Source organism: Ambystoma mexicanum, chromosome 4q (genome assembly GCF_040938575.1).
Source record: "Ambystoma mexicanum isolate Mex_15411 chromosome 4q, UKY_AmexF1_1, whole genome shotgun sequence".
NCBI lineage: Eukaryota > Metazoa > Chordata > Amphibia > Caudata > Ambystomatidae > Ambystoma > Ambystoma mexicanum.
The window spans coordinates 1,094,427,071-1,094,448,714 of NC_090928.1; the positions used below are offsets into that span (position 1 = coordinate 1,094,427,071).

The window sequence follows — 21,644 nt, forward strand, 5'->3', positions numbered from 1 at the left end:
GACCAGAAGCAGTTCCTACTTTTCCTGCTCTGAAACGAGGGGATCCACCAACTCCATTTATTGAAGCAAGGACCGTAGAAATGGTCCCTTTTATCCTGAGGTAAGCACTAATGTTAAGGTCTGGTTCCAATTGAACATGATCATGAGTGTGCTCCCATTGATGCAATCAGTTAACTGTAAACTGAGGGTATCATATTTTAACATAGTGCTTCATTCCGCATTTCACCTGCTTCTAAGTAATATTAGATGCTATTTATGATTCAATATAATGGCACTCAATTTATCATCCTGAAATGGAAGCAGGGCTGTTTCCCTCTTGCTGCCTTTAAATATTCTGAACACCATATTGGCTTTATGTCTGAGAGGAGCACTTATCTCACTGAGCTATTTTACCAATAAAAAACTACCTAGGTTCCAAGTCCCGTCAATCAAAATGCAGTCGTGCAACATCTGTTTGGGCTTAAAGATGCATATACTCCACATGTCTTGGAGCCCCAACATTGGATTCAGTTGAGTTGAGCATTGTATTGAAACACATTCACGCAGTATCCCGATATCTGCACTACCTCATTAAAGGTGCACTACGCACAAAGCCCCAATTAGTGTACTTGAAAGCGACATTTGGACATATTGCTCTTTTTACCACTTATTTCAAAAACACATCTCACCACTAATTTGGGCCTAAAATACCCTTGATACAGTCATGTGATCCGCTTTCTATTGTTTCTCCAGAAAGTGCACGCCGGTCTGAAACGCACACAGGTGCAGTGTTCTAAGGTAAATTAGCATGCTGCCTTTCATCCCAGAAGAGCATTGTTGGACTAAAGGGTAACACACTCGCTCAGTGGGCGAAGGCAGCCAAGAGTGCTGTGTCCAGACCTCATCCCTGAGGTTTTCTTTATATGTTTGCAAAACAGCCATTTCACAAAGGCTTAAGTCGACAGAGGATGACACCATTGCATACAATGCCTAGTGTTTCCTGTACTATATGTTCATCATAGGTGTATGCCATTGCTTGTGTGTATAAAATTGTGTATTGCCAGTCTTGGCTCCTCTTGTTAACCCATTCTTATAAATCCAAATATGAATTTATCAGACAGGGGTAATTGACCAGACCAAAACAAAGACACATCTTTGGTGTAGAGCTTGATCCTGTGAGATAACATTTCTAATACCACCACATTAAGGATTATTATTAATAATCAGCAGGCAGAGTGACAACAAAATGTCAAGCTCATTATTAACAGAAAATCTTAATATGATTCATTTAGTATGGTAAATTAACTGGGACACCCAGCATTAAGCCATGACATCATCAATAAGCACACACTAGACAATAGGTGCTTAAAGCCCATCACCAATATTTGAGTAGGGCGTGGTTGGCCTATTGTAAGTGGCTAAGTCCCAAAACTGTCATTATTGGTCAACATTCTAACATTTCAAAGATGTCGACGGTTTTATCCCACCTACATGACCAATGCTGCTATGGGACTAGAACTGTTGAAGTGCAGTAGCATTAGCTGAAATGTGTTTACATTTCTGCAGTTTACCTCCCTTTAGTTACCTAATGGTCTTTTACCCAGTATTGTTTGTGGAAGTGAATAGCCGTAAACAGGATTTCACAATGGGCAGTTGAGTTCATAGGCACACCTATGTTGCAATGGGCAGTTGAGTTCATAGGCACACCTATGTTTCAGTTTTTTTTTTAATGTGGCTATCTACTGCTAATCTCCCCACAAGTATTACAGAAGTCTGTTGTTTCACTTCTCCACCAGATGCCAGGGGGCTGGTAGTTTTAGATATTTCGGCCCCAGCAAAGCTCTTATGATGAGTTTAACTCAACCCAAAACAATACTAAAATAATATATCGCCACCTCAAAAAACAAGAGAAATTGCATACATAAATTGCAAGAAAACCATAATACAATTCAGGCATTTACCAGGATAAACGCAATTTTACTGTATTTACTATAGTAATTCTCCACATAACCTGATTTGATTTCTGCCTTTAACCACTGCACTTGCTCCCTAAGGCCTTGGAAGGTGTTAATATATGACTGCAACATAACTCTCACCATAGCATGCACACCCTGGAAAGACATCCTGCATAATCACCGCTTAACAGCACCTTCAGACCTGTAAGGATATTTGGCGTGTTACAGCACAGAGTACAGCACTACTGCACAGGTAGCAATTTTTTTTGATGCAGCACCACCACATGGGTGTGGTGCATTGCTATATGTGTTGCCAGAGTAACATGGACATATAAGTAAAGACAGGCTATTCAGTCAAAAACGATTTTTACATATAAGATGCAAATCTATTTTTACAGTTAAAAGCACACATGTGCATATTCAAAAATGCACACTATATTTCACCTGAAATGCCTATGGTGCAAGAGACACATTTGAAAATTAATAACTAACCTTATTAATAACTAACCTGACTAATAAAACTGCATTTAACATAACCCACTAATAAAAATGTGTCTCCACTGCAGAATTAGGCCTACTCTGAAAGTGAACTTTTAAACGCACATTCATTTTTTTTTCTGTGCTGCTCTGTCCACATAACTACAGGAAGCAAAGAACTCGAAGGAACAGGAAATCAGTTGGTTACACATTTTTACTGTAGAAATGAGCCATTGTGTAGTGAGGGAGGAGATGACATGATTGATTCTGATTGGAGCAGCGTCATAGCAAGTATCATGCTAGAGGCTGTGATTAGAGTTTTGCTGGGGAAGCTTGAGGAGAGGGGGAGGACAATCGAGATCTTGCAGAGCTGGGAGAAGGACCTGTTTCCTGGCTGAAGCATTCCTGCTGCAAAAGCTGAGAATTCCAGGCAATAACCCCGGTTTGAGAACGACAGACGCTTGTTTTCACTGGGGTTAACCTTCAAGGGAGCCAAATTCAGAAAGAGAATTGCCTGAGAAAACTCATGCTGAACAGATAAGGTAATTACAGAAGTGTGGGAGCTGTGCGAAAGTGTGCGAAACTGTTCAGTCAGTGTATTCGAGGGAGTCCCAGTCCCTTATCAGCATATGTAATGTTACCAATTGAATATATTCTCGCAGTTCTCTGTTCATTTTATCACAAATAATGTTGTACCATTTCATTTATTTCTGTAAAAAAGGGTTAAACTGTGTTTAAAGGAAATTTCTATAATACAAAAATATCTGAAAACATATAGCTAGTGTGTGTTATTTCTCTCTTTCATTTTGTATGGGAAAAGGTTTAAACGTGGGTAGATTTTTAAACAGTGCAATTGTCATTTTAAAACAGATGTGTGCATGATTATATTCAGTATGGACAGTTGTGAGTGACTGTTTGTAGCATAGCTTGTTGGAGGTACATGAGCTAACGGGAAGAGAGACTCTCTGGACATAGTTCCATACCGTATATAAGGTAGTGGAAATTACCACAAAAATACCACAATAGCCCATGGTGGCACACAACACTAACACTGAAAATGTGGTATCCCTAAAATGTAGGCCTGAGGTCTCTCTAGTGATCAAGAACAATCTAGATAAAAAACAATGGATGTTGGATATTGGGGCCACAAATAAACCAACCACGCAAATTATCACGCACATTATCTAAATAGGTCTGAATTCTGAAATAATGCAATGTATTATTGTTATGTGTGATCCAATATGAATACAGAGAGTGATTATTGCTAAAGGTATTTTGGTGGTAAGAAAATACTGCAAAGCCCCAAATATCCACAAAATACTCAACATATTTATGGTGCGTTGCAGGCCGGGAAAGTGATCATAGAGTACCTACTGGGCGTGGCAAGCGTGTCTCACACTGCCATTTGCACATTAAAGGAAACCCATTTTATAATAGCAGTGTGCCACTAAAAACGAATTTCAGAATGTCACAAAGGGAAACCACATTTTCAGACCTAGTGCAATATTTAGAGGCAAAGTTGTTTGCACATGGGACGTGGTCGTCGAACAGCACCTTAGAATGGCGTGACCGCATTCAGGGTGAGGTGCAGAAAGAAAAACTAGACAATATTTTTGCAGAAGGCAGCATAATTCAGGTCTGCCTTACAAGATTATTGAATGCAGCCGCTAAAAGTGCAGAGAAAGACTGTTTAATACGGCTATACGGCAAAGTATGGTTTATTTTTAATAAGTCCCTGCGAATGCAGGAGAATGATACCCAGCTAATTAACAGGTTAAAGACTGAATTAGATGGGGCAAGTAAAAATCAGGAAATGTTAAGAGCAGAATTGGATGTATGCCAAAAAGACATGCAATTAAAATGCAGAGACTTTGATGCTCAGTTATCCAAAAGCAAGAAACAATTTGAGGATAGTGAGCAAGAATTGGTACACTTAAAAGCCTTAGTGGACCACATTAGACAGGATAAAGATGAGGTTGTTTCAGAAATGCAGATTTTACAAAAAGAACATTGTGAAAAAGAATGTGATCTCCAGAGTGCAGAACAAGAAATGATTAAAATGATTCAAGAAAGAGACAAGAGAAATAAAGAGTTCAATGAATGCCAAATGCAAATGTGCGACATGCAGGAGGTGATTAATAAGATGAGTGATGAAAACAACTATTTGCAAAATGAAGCAAACAGACTCCTTAAAAAGTGTAAGGACTTAGAACAGCAAATGTGCATTCCCAGGTACCAGGAGAGGCGGCAGGGTACCACATTCAATGGAGTGGAGGTGAATTCTAGCTCTGCCCAAAGAGCTAGTGCTCCAGTGACTGGGCCGGTGACTGAACTTGGTTGCAGCGCCCTTGGGGGATTTGGTACTCCCATTGGGGGCAGCCACCAATCTCATACACCTGAAAACAGGATTGAATCACAAAATAGTGCAATTCCATGCATTGCAACAAGTAGCCCCATAAAAATAATGAAATCCATTAAAGCCCTGATCAAACCATTTAAAAAGGGAGGTGAATGCTGCATTGAGGATCACTTAGAAGCGGTGCATGACATTTTTAAAGCACTCCAGATACCTAAGGAACAGTACAGACAATATTTTCATTTAACTTTAGATGCCCCGACGGCCAGCATCATAAGGGGATTAAATGAAAAGCAGAATATGACCTGGTTGGAGTTTGAAAAAGAAATTAGGCGTCATTTTTCTCCTTTTCAGTCATTGCAAGAGGCAAAGAAAGTCGCTTACACAATTACTGCTGGACCTAATACATCCCCTCGCCAATTTTTACAAGACTTAAAAAGAGCATTTTCTCGCTTTGATGTATCTTTTGACTCAAATTCCAATGAGTTTAAAACTGCATACTTCTATGGGCTACAGAAAGACATCATATCTCAATTGGTCCGTGAATTTGACCGTGACAAGTCCCTTGAATGGATTGTACATCAAAGCACAAAACTATATGAGGTACTCCATTGTCAGGGTAGAGAAAGTGATAAAATGAAAGAACTAGACCTAAATCTAAAGAACCCTCAGCCACAGTAATGGAAATCAGGTCAGCCAAAATGTCCCTTGAGTCTGCTCAGAGCCAAGGTAAAAATAATGTGACACCTGAACAAAGGGGTAATCAACAAAGATCGCCATTTCCTGTACCAATGTTCCAATCACATGATCCTAGTAATAGAGAGAGCTACATCAGCCCTAGTTATTTAGGGGACAGACCCCGGGTAGGATATCGGCCTGATATGGCAGGTATGAACAATAACCAGAGACAAAATCAAGATCAAAGAAATGATGGTCCCTACCAGTCATTGGGGACACAGAGCAGATTTGATCCCAACACCATGATATATGGTAATCAGGATAGACCCCGATATGTGGATCGATTTACTGATAATGGAAATCAACATAGGGGCCAGTACCCACAATCTGAGAGACAGGACATGAGGCAAAACGTGAACTACAATCCACGTCAGTACAATGATTCCCCATCAGGGGACTATAATCAAAGGATGGGTGCAACCCGCTCCCCTCCACGAATGAATCAAGAGTTCAGAAACCATCCCAACCGACATCAATCACCTGAGAGGTATCAGAATAGATCCAATCAGGGGGAAAACAACCAATATCGACCTAGGCCACAGAAAGAGGATCCTAGAGAGATGGAAAGGTTCCAGTGCCTTGAGGCCCAAGTGAAAATGTTAGCTGAGCAAATAGGAAAGCTCTATACAGCGCAAAAACAACCTTCCAAAGAGGGGGCTGATGGCCATAGCAATGACCGGGGGCTTCCGAAAAGTACTCATGATAACTGCAGTGCCAAAATGACAGATTAATTTTGCATAACGACTCTGAGATGCCTAATGGATTAAAAGTGAAAGTGCCAGTAAATGAACTTGTGACAGAAAGTGCAAATACTTCTAAAAAAGAGGTACGGTTTAACCTAGAGCTAAATAAAACAGTAAAGATTTGTACAAATGAAAAAGAAACATTAGAAATTCCAAAAGAACAAAGGGACAGATTTAAGAAAAATGACTCATGCATGGGGAATACCAGTGAACAGGGAGTAAGTGGGGATGCTATAGCTCCTTCCCTGGGCAAGCAAAACAATGACCAAACACAGACAGAAAAAGGAAATACTCAAAAGGAGGGTACAAGTCAATCACCTGAAGAATTCTTTGAGCCACATATTTTTGAAGAGGCTGAAAGGGCTGGTATCACACTAAATGATCACAAATGCACAGAATTAAAAAATGACAAATTGCTGAATGATGTTGTTACACATGTTCAGTTGGAAGGTTGTAATGTGGTCTCTGATGTTACCCAGATGGGTGGGCGAACAGTGGCCACACTCCAAAAAACCTCTGATCATGGAGAAATGAATAAAGTCTCTCACGCAGAAATGGGTAAAAAGGAGGGAAAAATGTCTTTCCATTTACCAATGTGTTTAGCCAAAAGTGAAAAAGACCTGAGAAAGGTGAGCCCTGAAATCAGTAAGAATTCACACCTTCTTATGTGTATTAGAGGAAGTTGAGGCCAGATATTATGCACCCATCACTGTAGAAGAAAAATGCCACACCTTTGCTATGATTGACACTGGCGCACAGGCCACAATTATGTCCAAGGAGCTGGTAAAGAGTATCAATGAAGGGAGACCCCCACAGAGTCAGATCACAATGAAGGAAAATCAAGGCCCAGTGGATAACTTTAATGGGGAGGAGGTGCCCATCATAGGTGTAACTGAGGTTGACATAAAAATAGGAAAGCACAGAATGAAACAAGAGGTATTGATCACATCTATTTGTGAAATTCCATTTCTGATGGGGAAAGATTGACTGAAAAGATTGTCTCCTCTCATAGATGGGGTGAATGGAGTGCTGTGGTCCTTAACCAAAAAACCATTGAGGCCTAAGAAACTAAAATCACAAAACAGCAATATAAATGAATGTCACACCGTTGCCAAAACAAATGATGCTGTGGAGGTATATCTCCAGAATAGCTGCATACCTAGTGTCACTGTTATATTAATGTGTCAAGACAAAATGCAGAGCGACAATGAAAAACTACCTGTACAAATATACTTGGACCCAAGGAAAAATTGTCAGACTGCCATAGATGAGCACACATTATGTTTTTATTTAAAAGAGAAAACATGCAAACAGAATATTGCTCCTAAAACAGATTCAGAAAAACACATTACCACTCTGGCAGAAATACACATGGAAGATGAGCAACCGTGGGTTCATGTTTGTATAAATGACTATTTTAAAACAATAAAAGCCACTTTAGCGCTTGGACATGAAAGGAGTTTCATTAATGAGAAATTGTTGCAAAAAATAATGGAGAGGGAAGAAATCCCGAAATTTAGGATTAAAAACCAATATGTTTCTGGGTTGGACAGACTAGACTTTGAAAACCGAATTGCAGGCAGATGCATGCTTAAAATTAGCATTGGGCAGAAAACAATTTACCATAATGTATGGATAGTGAGTGGAGCACAAAATGAATTTTACATGGGCAATGACATCATGCACAGAATGTGTATGGTGTTAGATTTCCTTAATCAAAAAATATGGTCACGCCTAGGTGGTCCGGCACCTGAATTTGAAGACAAAAGAAGGGCTTATCATTGTGCACAACTGGTTCCTTATGCAATCGAATTACAAATGAGGAAAGATACTATTATTCCTGCATTTACAAAACAGTTTGCAATAACACGGAAATGCAAAAATGGACAGCGGATGAAAGGCTCTGATGCATTTGTATGCCTGAATGAATCCATAAAACAGCAAGGCCTGTATTATGAATACATTCCATTGGTAGACATTGGTGAAGGATCTGTAAAAATTATGGTAAATAATAAAGGTTGTCAGGATATTCATTTAGAGGAAAACTCCCCATTAGGAATGGCCATACAAAAATCACATTATACGGCAGATTTAAATAACATGGTGATTGGAAATATCCCTGAAAAGTATGTAGATGCCAAGGGTGAGTTGCCAGAGCACCTGGACTCTCAGCCCAAAGGAATATTTAAAATTCATTCTGTGAATCCTTATGATTCAAATGAGACAGTGTGCTGCCATCAAGAAGATTGCATAATATTTAATTTAAATGAAAATGAAACAGAAAATCAGCCCATTGAAGTGGAAGCTGATATGCCAAAATATTTAAAAGTGGCAGCTTTACAAAAAGACACAGCCACACAGTTAGAGGAAAGCGCCGAGATTCCCTTACCAGAAGATTTTCCAGAATTTTCCAAAATGGTAGAAGAGCAGATCTCCTTAGCGGATGCGTGTGAAAGCAATGAGGATAGGGACAATCTGAGGGAGATATTTATGGAGTTTAAGGATGTATTTGCAAAAGATGCTTATGATTGTGGTTTAATTGATTTACATGTGGCCACACTACCAGAAGGGTGTAGCAGAAATCCAGTGTTTGTATGCCAGTATAGACTACCGCTGGCATGTTTAGAATCATTGGCAGAGATTATTAAAAATTTGGAATCGCAGGGAATCATCAGGCCCATTCATAGCACATCCAATACACCTATTTTAGGTGTGTTAAAGCCAAATGGTCAATGGCGGCTATGTGCAGACTTGAGAGAGTTAAATAAAAGAGTACCAGTATCTAGATGGCCACTGCCATTCATTGATCAGGGCCTAGCTCAGGTACATGGCTCAAATGTATTTACCAAATTAGATCTCACCTCTGGATATTGGTGCGTGCCATTGGCAGAGGAGATACAACATTTATTTTCCTTTACATTTGACAGGACTCAATATGCCTGGCTTAGAGCTCCGTTCGGGTACATCAATAGTGGGAGTGAATTTGGCGTATTTTTGAGAAAGGCCATGCCGGATGCAGCGGAAAGAGGAACAATAGTTTATGTGGATGATGTCCTGATAAAAAATGAAAGCCTGAAAAGCCATTTTGATGAAATAAGACATGTACTTGGCCAATTGCAGAAAGCAGGCGCCAAAGTATCTTTGCAAAAAGCACAATGGTGCAAGAAAAAAGTGAACTTTCTAGGGCATGAAGTGACTGAACATGGGCTAAATCCACAAAAGAAGAAAATAGAGGCCATACAAAGGTTAAAAGATCCTAAAAATGTGAAAGGAGTAAAAGGTTTATTAGGGATGACAGGCTATAACAGAAAGTTCATTGAAAATTATGCAGAAATCACTCAACCATTGACTAAACTGCTTAAACTGAATACTCCCTGGAAATGGGAAAAAGAGCAGTCTGATGCAGTGGCTAAATTAAAGGAATGTCTTGTAAAGGCACCATGTTTAGCATACCCCATAAAGGACAGGGATTTCTTTATAGAAATAGGTTTTTCTGAACATTGTATGTCAGCAGTGTTATCACAAAAACACGATTTGAATCACAAAACCATTGCCTATGCAAGTAAGGCATTTTCCCAAGTTGAAATGAAATTTAATGAATGTGAAAAGGCCCTATTAACCACTGTGTGGGCGCTACAACATTTCTGCCCCATTGTTCAGGGAGAAAAGGTGATTATTAAAACAAATCATCAACCTTTGCAATTTTTAGAGAGTAAAAGAATTAGATCAGGTAATCTAGCGCAGTCCAGAATCACTTCATGGACGCTGGCATTGCAAGGTTTTCCCGTAGAAGTGAGATATGGACAAAATAAAAAGAACCCAATTGCTCAAGGGTTAGCTGACTTACATGACTGCGCAGCTGAACAAATACCAAATGAAATGGAAGTGGAAACTAGTTTGCAGGAATTTGAACAATCACCACGCAAAGCTTTTGATGAAAAAACATGCAAGGATTTGCCAACTGTATATGTGGATGGTTGTGCTTTTCACATTGAAAATGACAGTAATAAACAATTAGTGGCAGGAATAGGAAATGTCTGGTTGAAATGTGAAGGCGTCCCCAGTATAGGGAGGAGGATTGGAGATAGGAGCAGTCAGGTGGCGGAATTGGCAGCCATTTATAAAGCAATTGCTACTGCAGTTGATAAAAAGTTCAGTAAAATTGTCCTGGTGACTGATTCTGACTATGCACGGAATAGCTTTGTGGAGTATTTGCCTGGTTGGATAGCAAGAGGCATGGTTACATACAACAAAAAACCACTTAAACATGGAAAAATGATACAAGCCATAGACAAATTGGTGTCAGAGAATAATTTAACAATATACTGGAGAAAAATTTGTGGGCATTTAAAAACACCAGGAGAGGATAAGGAGGGAAATGATAAGGCAGACCACCTGGCTAAGATTGGGACTGTGATGGGAGAATTGCTACCTATTGATTATTTAATGGGTGAAATACAAATTGATGCAGTGACACGTTCTAAAGCACCAAAGGAGGTAGATCAACCGGTGGTGCAGTGGAGTCATGACACGCCAGACCAAGATTTGATTGAGGCACAAAAGAATGATTGAATTTTGGGAATCTATTATAATCATTTGATAGATCCTGAACAAAATTCTTTAACAGAAAATGATTGTATGGGAAAAGAAGAGTTGAGGGTGCTATTAAAGAACAAAACACAAATTAGATTACAGGATGGACTCATGATTAGAGAGTCCATAACAGGACAAATACAGTGGGTAGTACCCCTTTCATTCAGAGGGCTAATGCTACACCATGCACATGATGCCATAACTGCAGGCCATAGAGGTTCACAAAAAACATTAGAAATACTAAAAGATTATGCTTACTGGCCACATATGTCCCAAGATGTGGAATTATATACTAGAGGATGTCTAGTATGCACCCAATTTAAACCTGCTTCACCAATGCATAGAGCACCATTGATGAAAAGAGGCCTAACTCTCCCATGGTCAGATTTGCAAATAGACTATGTAGTTCCTTTAAAAAGGTCGAGCAGGGGAAACCGTTATATTTTAAGTGTCGTATGTTTGATGTCGAAGTGGATTGAATGCATTCCTGCACCAGATTGTAGTGCGCAAACAGCAGCCACATTGCTGGTGAACCATGTGTTCTCAAGGTTTGGGTTGCCACAAAGAATTGAGTCAGACAGAGGAAGTCATTTCACAAGTATTCTAATGAGTAAGGTATGGCAAATACTAGGTGTGAAAAGGAAACTACATATCGGGCAGCGTCTTCAGGTACAGTTGAAAGAAGCAATAGGTCTGTTGTGGATATTTTAAAGAAATTTGTGGCAGAAGCAGGTTCCAGCTGGGATTTACGTTTACCGTTGGTTATGATGGCAATCAGATCAACTCCTGCCAAAGCAACAGGTGTTAGCCCCCATGAGGTCTTGACAGGTAGGAAAATGGTGTTACCACAACACCTACTATACAGAACACATGAGTAGACACTTGTGAGTGCATCCACAGTTCATGAATATATTGATGAACTGAGGAGGCATTTGCAACATGCATTTGCTTTTGTGCAGAGAAATCTGGAAAGAGCTGTTGACAGTGCAAAGTCTTATTATGACAAAAAGACATCAGTAAAGGAATACAGTGTAGGGGATCAGGTGTACAAGTTTCATTTTGGAAAAAGTAAACAGAAAAATTCTAAATTTCTAGCAGCCTGGCAGGGGCCATTTCGAATTATAGATAAGGTCTCTCCTGTAGTTTATAAAATTTTGAAAAATGAAGGTGAAACGGCAATAGAGCAGTTCGTCCATGTAAATCAAATCAAACCATGCCATCCCAGACATGAGATCAGGCAGCTTGAGCATGTAGAAACATATAAAGTCCCTTGAACACAAAAAGAGAAAATAAATGGGTACAATCAGGAGGCAGTGACAAAGAAGTTAAAAAGTTGATTGTTATAATGGCACATAAACACTGTAATATATGTAAAAATATATAATATAAAATAAATAAATAAATAAATATATATAATGGAAGCTCATGGTTGGTGTGCAGAGAGAAAATGTATTAAATATTGAATGCTGTTTTATATGTGCTTGTTTTCTTTTTAACTTGTGTTTAATTTCAGAAAAAAAAAAAAAAACCGAAATATTTTTACCAAGCATGTTTTATTTTTGGAAAAAGGGTGAAGTTAGTATTGTGCTATGTACTTAATTTGTTTATTTTCTATTTGATTTAGAAAATTAACATTATTTGGTCGGAGGTTCCGGGATCAGAGCCCACGGGAGACGATGGAGTCCTGGAGCCCACGTGGACGGATTCCGGGAAAGCCCCAAGGAGGGGTGCAGATCAAGGATGCAAAGCGGTCAGCATTGAAGATGATACCGATGATATGGTTAATGATGATGATTTTTGGAGGGATCTTCAAGAATTCAGAAGCACAGGTTGTCATTGAACCTGGACCAGCATCTGGTTTCGCAGTGGAAGAGGCACCAGGATTCATCATGAGTGATAGAAGGATGATTTTCCAAAATATATACATACCATTGAATCCTGAGATTTTGATTGAAAAACATTTGAACAATACCGGAATTAAGATTGAACAGACTAAAGAGTGGCTGGAAATAAGAAAAGAGGACACTAAGCAGTCAATAAGAGATATATTAATGCAATTGGAAAAAACATTCGTGAATTCAGCAGACATTAAGAAGAGGAGAGGAAAGAGAGGTGCAGTGATGCTCGTGATATCATTGGTAATGTCTATAGTTGGAGCCATAATAGGTACCACAATATCAACAGCCAATTCTATTTCGGTAGGAACACTGAGTACTAAAGCGCAACAACTGAGTATTGACCTAGAAATAATACAAAAAACATTAGATGGAATTAGAGGGGGACTGGATGAACAAGTAAGATTCATAAATGAAACTGCAATCATTCTAAATGAACAAGCGGATGTAATGCAACGGGCGACTAAAATAATACTTAAGCATGAAAGAACTTTAAATGAAATATTGAACATAATGAGTCCTGTTGATAGACAACGAATTATATGAGAGAAGTTCAAACTGCAGTTTCACAATTGATTCAAGGACATATCCACTTGTATTTTGTTTCGCAGGTTATTATTCGTCAAATGATAGAAAGATTGACCAGGAGGGAAATTGATATAATACAGGTAAAAATTGCATTCGAAATGGGTAATGCAATGCCGTTATATGTGGACTTGGAAAGACTAGAGATCGGATTTTTGCTATGCATCCCATATGTAGCCCCTGAACTTATTTATCAAACGAAGTGGGTACACAACGTGGGATTTTGGCAAGAGGACAAATTTATTAAGATTAGGACTCCAGAAGTGGTGGCATTTCAGTCATGGGAACCTGAAGTTTATTTAATACCAAACCTGGAAACATGTGTCAAATTTAAAGAACAAAATTATATGTGTCCAGGTAAACCGTTTGTTCCTGATGCCACAGATGCTATTTGAGGTTTGAAATCTGACCCAAGTATATCAGAAGGATGTGAAGTGATTATTAGCAATATGGGGAGTGAAGAAATGGCACAGGCTAAGATGGTCAGAGGTAAATGGTTGGTCAGCGCCTGTTTAAAGAACATGACGGTAGTACATTTAAACCATGGAACATACGTGGTTAAACCGGTGAAATATAATGTTTTTTATTTACAGGTTCCAAAGGATACAATTGTGTCAATTGGGGGGTTAACATTGTTTCATGTAACAAATGATGTTTGGGAAAGCCAAGTGGAAAATATCGATTTTTTTCAAAGGGATACTTTTCCAATAGATCCGGATGTGGAATATTTATTGAATCACAAAGAAAGACATATTATAAAAATGAATTTGAGAAAAAACAATATTACAATTAGTAATCTGGGGATAATAGAAGTGGAAAGATTTAATTGGGGAACCTGGGGGGAACGCTCAATAGTGGGTTTGGCTGTCCTGGTGCTAATCATGGGTGGATGGTTGATTGTGCTATCAGTAAAAATGAAAATGTTACTGATTTTAGTAGCTACGTCAGGAAGAGAAAGATATCCCAACACACATGCATTTTAAAAGAAAAAAAAGAACAAGTTGTTTTTAGGAATTGGCTTGGATCGTAGCCAAGTTCTAAAAACAAAAGGAGGGTATGTAAGGATATTTGGCGTGTTACAGCACAGAGTACAGCACTACTGCACAGGTAGCAATTTTTTTTGATGCAGCACCACCACATGGGTGTGGTGCATTGCTATATGTGTTGCCAGAGTAACATGGACATATAAGTAAAGACAGGCTATTCAGTCAAAAACGATTTTTACATATAAGATGCAAATCTATTTTTACAGTTAAAAGCACACATGTGCATATTCAAAAATGCACACTATTTTTCACCTGAAATGCCTATGGTGCAAGAGACACATTTGAAAATTAATAACTAACCTTATTAATAACTAACCTGACTAATAAAACTGCATTTAACATAATCCACTAATAAAAATGTGTCTCCACTGCAGAATTAGGCCTACTCTGAAAGTGAACTTTTAAACGCACAAAGAACTCGAAGGAACAGGAAATCAGTTGGTTACAAATTTTTACTGTAGAAATGAGCCCTTGTGTAGTGAGGGAGGAGATGACATGATTGATTCTGATTGGAGCAGCGTCATAGCAAATATCATGCTAGAGGCTGTGATTAGAGTTTTGCTGGGGAAGCTTGAGGAGAGGGGGAGGACAATCGAGATCTTGCAGAGCTGGGAGAAGGACCTGTTTCCTGGCTGAAGCATTCCTGCTGCAAAAGCTGAGAATTCCAGGCAATAACCCCGGTTTGAGAACGACAGACGCTTGTTTTCACTGGGGTTAACCTTCAAGTGAGCCAAATTCAGAAAGAGAATAACCGGAGAAAACTCATGCTGAACAGATAAGGTAATTACAGAAGTGTGGGAGCTTTGCGAAAGTGTGCGAAACTGTTCGGTCAGTGTATTCGAGGGAGTCCCAGTCCCTTATCAGCATATGTAATGTTACCAATTGAATATATTCTCGCAGTTCTCTGTTCATTTTATAACAAATAATTGTACCATTTCATTTATTTCTGTAAAAAAGGGTTAAACTGTGTTTAAAGTAAATTTCTATAATACAAAAATATCTGAAAACAGATAGCTAGTGTGTATTATTTCTCTCTTTCATTTTGCGTGGGAAAAGGTTTAAACGTGGGTAGATTTTTAAACAGTGCAATTGTCATTTTAAAACAGATGTGTGCATGATTATATTCAGTATGGACAGTTGTGAGTGACTGTTTGTAGCATAGCTTGTTGGAGGTACATGAGCCAACGGGAAGAGAAACTCTCTGGACATAGTTCCATACCGTATATAAGGTAGTGGAAATTACCACAAAAATACCACAATAGCCCATGGTGGCACACAACACTAACACTGAAAATGTGGTATCCCTAAAATGTAGGCCTGAGGTCTCTCTAGTGATCAAGAACAATCTAGATAAAAAAACAAGGGATGTTGGATATTGGGGCCACAAATAAACCAACCACGCAAATTATCGCGCACATTATCTAAATAGGTCTGAATTCTGAAATAATGCAATGTATTATTGTTATGTGTGATCCAATATGAATACAGAGAGTGATTACTGCTAAAGGTATTTTGGCGGTAAGAAAATACTGCAAAGCCCCAAATATCCACAAAATACCCAACAGATCCCCTACACCACCTCGTACAACAGAGGCCTTTTCTTAATTCTTAATTCAAGGGGATTTTAATTGTAGGCTACATGCTGTGGGTCAAAAGACCAGAATCTGGATATGCTGTGGGGCAACAGGCTAAACATTGTTTGGAAAAGTAGTCAAGCTCCTCCAGACTATTCGTCTTAATTTAATTTCAAATTGGGAAAAGTGTTGGTTTATATTCAACTTTTATTTCATTTATCCTTTCCATGGGTTTTGGTATTGTTGATCAACTCATATATCTTATGAAACTCTCTAATATTGAGTATTTGAGGTAGTACTAAAAAGGTTTTCTAATCCTTTCAGCCCTGCTTATGCAATTTGCTGGGGTGTGGAAGCTTGAATCTCCCAAACCATTCATTCTGTTATTACCTTTAGTTTCATTATGTTTCTCAAGCTTGTATATGTTTGTCGGTTTTACTCTCCCTAACTTAATGCCCCCAAGCTTTGGACCGGTCTTGCTCTGCTTGTGCATTCTTCTACTTTATTCTTTCTTATTTTCCTTTTCATCAAAGATTCTTCCTCTGAGCTTTCCTGATAAATGTCCTGTTTTAATCCTTCATTTAGTGGAAGTGCTGTATATCTTTAATAAATAAATTAACGCGTTACTCCCTCCTGACTATATGCCACTCTGGCAAATTCATATCAATCAATCAATCAAGCTTTATTTCAGGTACAGAGCCATGAAAGCGTACATATTCATAAGACAGTTTCATAAGACAGTTTAAAATCTTGTTTGCAGAATTATATAATTTTTTTTTAAAAAGAATGTATAATTTCATCTACTTTCATTTTAAGAAATGCACCAATTAACAGGGGGGTATAAACATGGAGAGATTAAAGCAATACAATCATTTTCAGTACAGATACTTAAAATACCTTAATCGTCATCGTACTGAACATTCATGCATTCTGAAGGTTAATGACCATAATAAAAAAATTTACGTGCAGAGAGTGGCAATTAAACTTCTTATGGACTGTCATTAATGTGCTTCTGTCTCCTGGGCATGTTTCCAACTGCTAGAAATATAACGACAGATGGCAAATACCACGTGGGGGTGGGGGAATTGACTGTTTGCAGAGATTTAATGCCATGCTGGTCTGGCAAAGGCCCTCTGCTGTGAAAATTGGGCATAGATATAGTCGTCAAAACCTGAGGTACTCAGGACATAGAAAAATAAATAAGTAACTGACTCATTTGTGACCACAGAGAGCGGGCATTCTTCACTGTTACTTAGGCTCCAAAGTTTGGTAAAGGGTGCCAGAGACAGTATCCCCAACCTAAGCCGTAAACACAGTGCCCTTCCAGATGGTGCACTGATCTGGTCAAGATAACTTTCAAAGCCCACTGATGATTTGGGTAAGAGGCACTCGGGGGCCACTTGTAATCTGTTCAATTGCCTTACAGATGGAACAGCCAATTATATAAAATCCTGAGTATTATGGGCTTTTGTATTCGTGCAAGGATACAGCTGTAATGCAGTTGCTATTTCCTTCCTGTAGAACATTCATACAATTAACTGTTTGCTTTGACACTTAAATGACAGAATCAGACAACCCTTGATTTGATTACTACTGCTGTCACTGCACCACTTTCTGCCCCTTTAGCATTCTGATACTTAGAAATCTCGCCTTAAATAGAGCTTACAAATCACATGTTTCCCAATGTATCAAACAAAATAGCCATAAATCACTTGGCGTAAAATTCATATATGTTTCACACATCTCACAAAATCTTTATCAAATATTGACATATTTAACAGACCATCCCTTTCTGTAATCAGTTGTAAGATGCAAACACCTAAAGCAGGTAGAGCCGGTGAGTTAAATTGGCTACAAATGAAGGCAACTTGTTGTTGTTGTGTTGTTTTAATGTTATTTTTGGTGTGTCGGTGCTCTTCTCACCGAGTCAAAAGAATGGGCCATGCATTCAGACTGTAAACAAATATGCCCAGGAATGCACAGTAGGTTTAAGAACATCAAGAACCTGCTTGTCATCCATATCATGGGCATGAAACTGTGTTCACTTGAATGTACTTTTTATACACTTGCCTGGACTTTAAGCCTGTTATCTATAAATCTCGGTTTTTAGTTCTTATGCATACCACCAACTCTCACTGAGAGAGACTTTAAGCTTACCCTTAAAAATGCCTCAGTAACTCTGTCTTGTTTTTAGATAGCATTTCCTACAACAGGGTCTGCTCTCCCTAAATGCTGCAAATAAGGTTTACTATTTGCCCAGCATTGTGATCCTCGAAATTCACCCCTGAAAGATAAAAAGAGAAAATTGATCTGCTGGGATTCGAGCCTTAGACCAGCAGATGGGACGCAGATTGAGGAGCAATGAGCTCCCCGAACATAAACACCCAGAAATGTGTTTATTTGACCTACTAAAAGAAAAAGAAATTGTGTTCTGTACATAATCTTGAACAACCAATCGATAAATAATCTACAACACACTTTCGGCATTTTTGGAGCAATACATGATATCAACATCTACAGTTAAAAGAATATTGGGTATTAAGGGAAACAAATCGATTGCATATAATCGATTTAGAAAATGAACGATTTAGAAAGACCGCTCGGACACCGCTCTGAGCGGTCTTTCTAGATCAGACTGTCAGCCCCTGCAACACACACGGGTGCGCACAGGGGCTGACAGGCACGGAGGCACCCAGAGGAGGAGTCGCAGGAGTTTCAGGTGAGTCAGTTAGTGTGTGTGTGTGTGTGGGAATTGCGTTTTTGTGTGTGTATGTGGTGGGTGATGAAAGGGGAGATGGGGGGGGGCGCTTGTATTAAAAGAAACCCAACCATGTATTTGCTATTTCGGCTTTAAATAAATCGGTCTTTTTTATGTGTGGCCTTCAAAAATCTGAAATTTCACACAAAACCAAATATTTTAGTGAACGTTCATAGCTACAGGAATGCATCTATGACTGGAAATGGGCCACTACCATTAAAAATGAGAAATGAGAAATTAACATGGATCGAACACATTGTTTTATATGGATCCTTTTCACTTCTATTGTACACTCTATGCATTTCAGAATGTTAAAACTGCTCACTATGACATCTCTAGTGCCAGATAGTCATTTTGAACATGTAAGGACGACGTTGGTATAAATGAAAATTATCAACTGGAATATTATCATTAGGTTTTAGGTTTTCTGTTTTCAATGTTTGTTTTGTCAATTTTAGTGGTGTTTTCCATTGTGTTCATGCAATTTAGAATCTGTGTATATCAGTGTTTATACATTTTCTGAGGACAATAATGGGGTGCAACAGTGTTTTTCCAATGTATATGAAACACATGCGTAGGCATATCAAAGGATATACAATGTTCTACTGCTACTGAGGGAACAGTCTCTCAAAAGGGATAGCCAACATGCTGCTGCTGAGAAAGCCGGCAACATATATCAGTGAGTCACTGCCTACGAAAAGCTAGTAGGCAGTTTTGTGTACATAAATACATAATGTACATAATGAAGTATTTTATCATTATCCAGGGCAGGCTCAAGGATGTGGCAGAGCCTGTGTCACAAAGGGCGTGTAGGGGGTCTAATATGCACATGCATTGTCACCAGGGCAAGATCACAGACATTTATTACATAGGAAGTGGTATGAGGATTTGGTAATTGATGGTATCATGGAAAGCAACATTACAAGAAATTGTCATGAGTAAACCAAAAAGCAAAAAACAAATGTGTTCTGCAATATATATTATTTTATGCTGATTTATGCCACACACTGCTGCCATTTATATGCTCCTCAGGTGCTCTATGAATGGTCACAGTATGTTGCTAGAGTACAATGTGGACAGAATCAGTTCTAAGGAATTATCCATGAAAACAAAGAAGTGACAGAACATGTGTTGCCTATGATCACAGACTTCAGTGAAGTGGTGTTGCAAGGATTTGAGCCAAGTCTGAAAACTAGAATTTTGACCACTTGTGTTCCTGGTTCTAGGTGGTAGAAAGATGTGTTTTGTCTTTCAAGAATATCCTATCAACACATCATAATTAACCACTCTGACAAACACACACATCCTTGTAGAAATATGTTAATAGCCTATACACAAATCATAAGAAATCACTCTGACAAACACACACATTGTGGTAGAAATATGTTAAACCAAAAGAGGATAATTATAGCTTTGTTTGCACCATCTTGAACAGAAGCCTGATTGTATCAGAATGCAAAGTAGTAAGACACTAAATAATGTATCAGAATGCAAAGCAGTGCAAGACTAAACAAGGGTTTTTGAGTTTTGTAAATGTACATTTTAAGACTTAATTGCAAACAAAATATGTTGATGAGGTCCCCTGCTCTAGTCATAGTTTTACACAGGCATTCAAGTGAAGCTGAGGGAGGGTTGCCAGGACCTCAATGTAAGAATACTGTGCAACAATGTACTATGTCGCTGACTCCTTAGACACCCACCTCCCTCTCACCTATTGCTTTGCTTATCTCAACATGTGGCAGTAACAGAAGCAAAGAGCCTGAGATCATGACTGAAGATACTGCAAATATGATGCTACATTGTTTTTATTTGTAAAAGAAAAAAAAAGTATGTGTAAGTGCAAGGCGCTGTTAAGAGGAAGTGTGGCAATTTTCAGGGCAATTTTTTTTTTAGCCAAATGAATGTGTCCTTGCAAACATTTATAAAAGTTGTTTACAATTTCTCAAAACAGCGCCTGCATGCTGTTAAATATTTAATAAAAACAGGATTTACAGATTTTACAATGCCTGTGTGTGTAATATTCTACTACATATATTGGAGTAGCCATAAACAGAGCCTGGGGCATAACATGGATGTTACATTCTTGTTTAGTTGTAAAATAAATTATTTCACTAGTCGGAGGATATTTTGAGGAATTGTGGCACATTTTGAGATATGTTTATTTTGTAGGGGGTAAATTCATGGTCACATAAAAAGGCTCCAAATTGGCTACAGTTGTGCAAAGTAGCACCTGTCCAATGACAAATACTTTATTTTACAAATAATCAATGTAACATATATCTTTTCATCTCTGTGCATGTCTTATTCAAACCCTACATTCGAGGTTGTGGGGGGGCAAGGAGGATCTGTGGCACAAATAGAGACACTGAAAAATCCATGTTAAATGATTATTTGTAAATACAAAGATTTGTCAGTGGTCAAGGGCTATTTTGAGGAATTTTGGTCAATTTTGCAAACAAAAATGATCTAACATTGAATGTGAAGTGTTTTTGAATAAGGTCAGTTGACAGAATTGGAAGCAATGGGAAAAAGTATATTAGGGGTATTAGTGACTTTCTCCTATTGTATGCCAAGCCTCCACTTCACTCCCTCAAAACCTCCCCCCATCCTTGCTCACACTAAGGCACCAATAGGAGGGGGGGTCAGTGTTTTTCGGTGTAAACGAAGGAGGCACTTTTTCACCTGGTGTTGATTTTCAAGGGTGTATCGGATCCAACTGACAACCGGAAAGCCTAATGGTCCTATTGTATTAACTATTGGATTACCCAACTTGCAATTAAACCCTTCGCAACTAGAACTCCCACACAGTTTGAAAAACTAATTTACCAGAATTCAGGAACAGCACACTTGGTTTCTTCTATATATGCCGTCCTAATGAATACATAGGAAAATATATCCTGGCCCTTCAAGGACAGATGGTCAACAGATATTGGTATCTCCATTGA

General features: G+C 38.6%; 1 protein-coding gene across 2 annotated transcripts in view; it reads right to left on the reverse strand.

Annotated features, from left to right (window-relative positions):
- The window catches only part of LOC138468205 (calpain-13-like), a 606,636-nt gene that overhangs the window by 238,499 nt on the left and 346,493 nt on the right, over window positions 1-21,644 (reverse strand). The gene's annotated exons all lie outside the window — the stretch shown is intronic.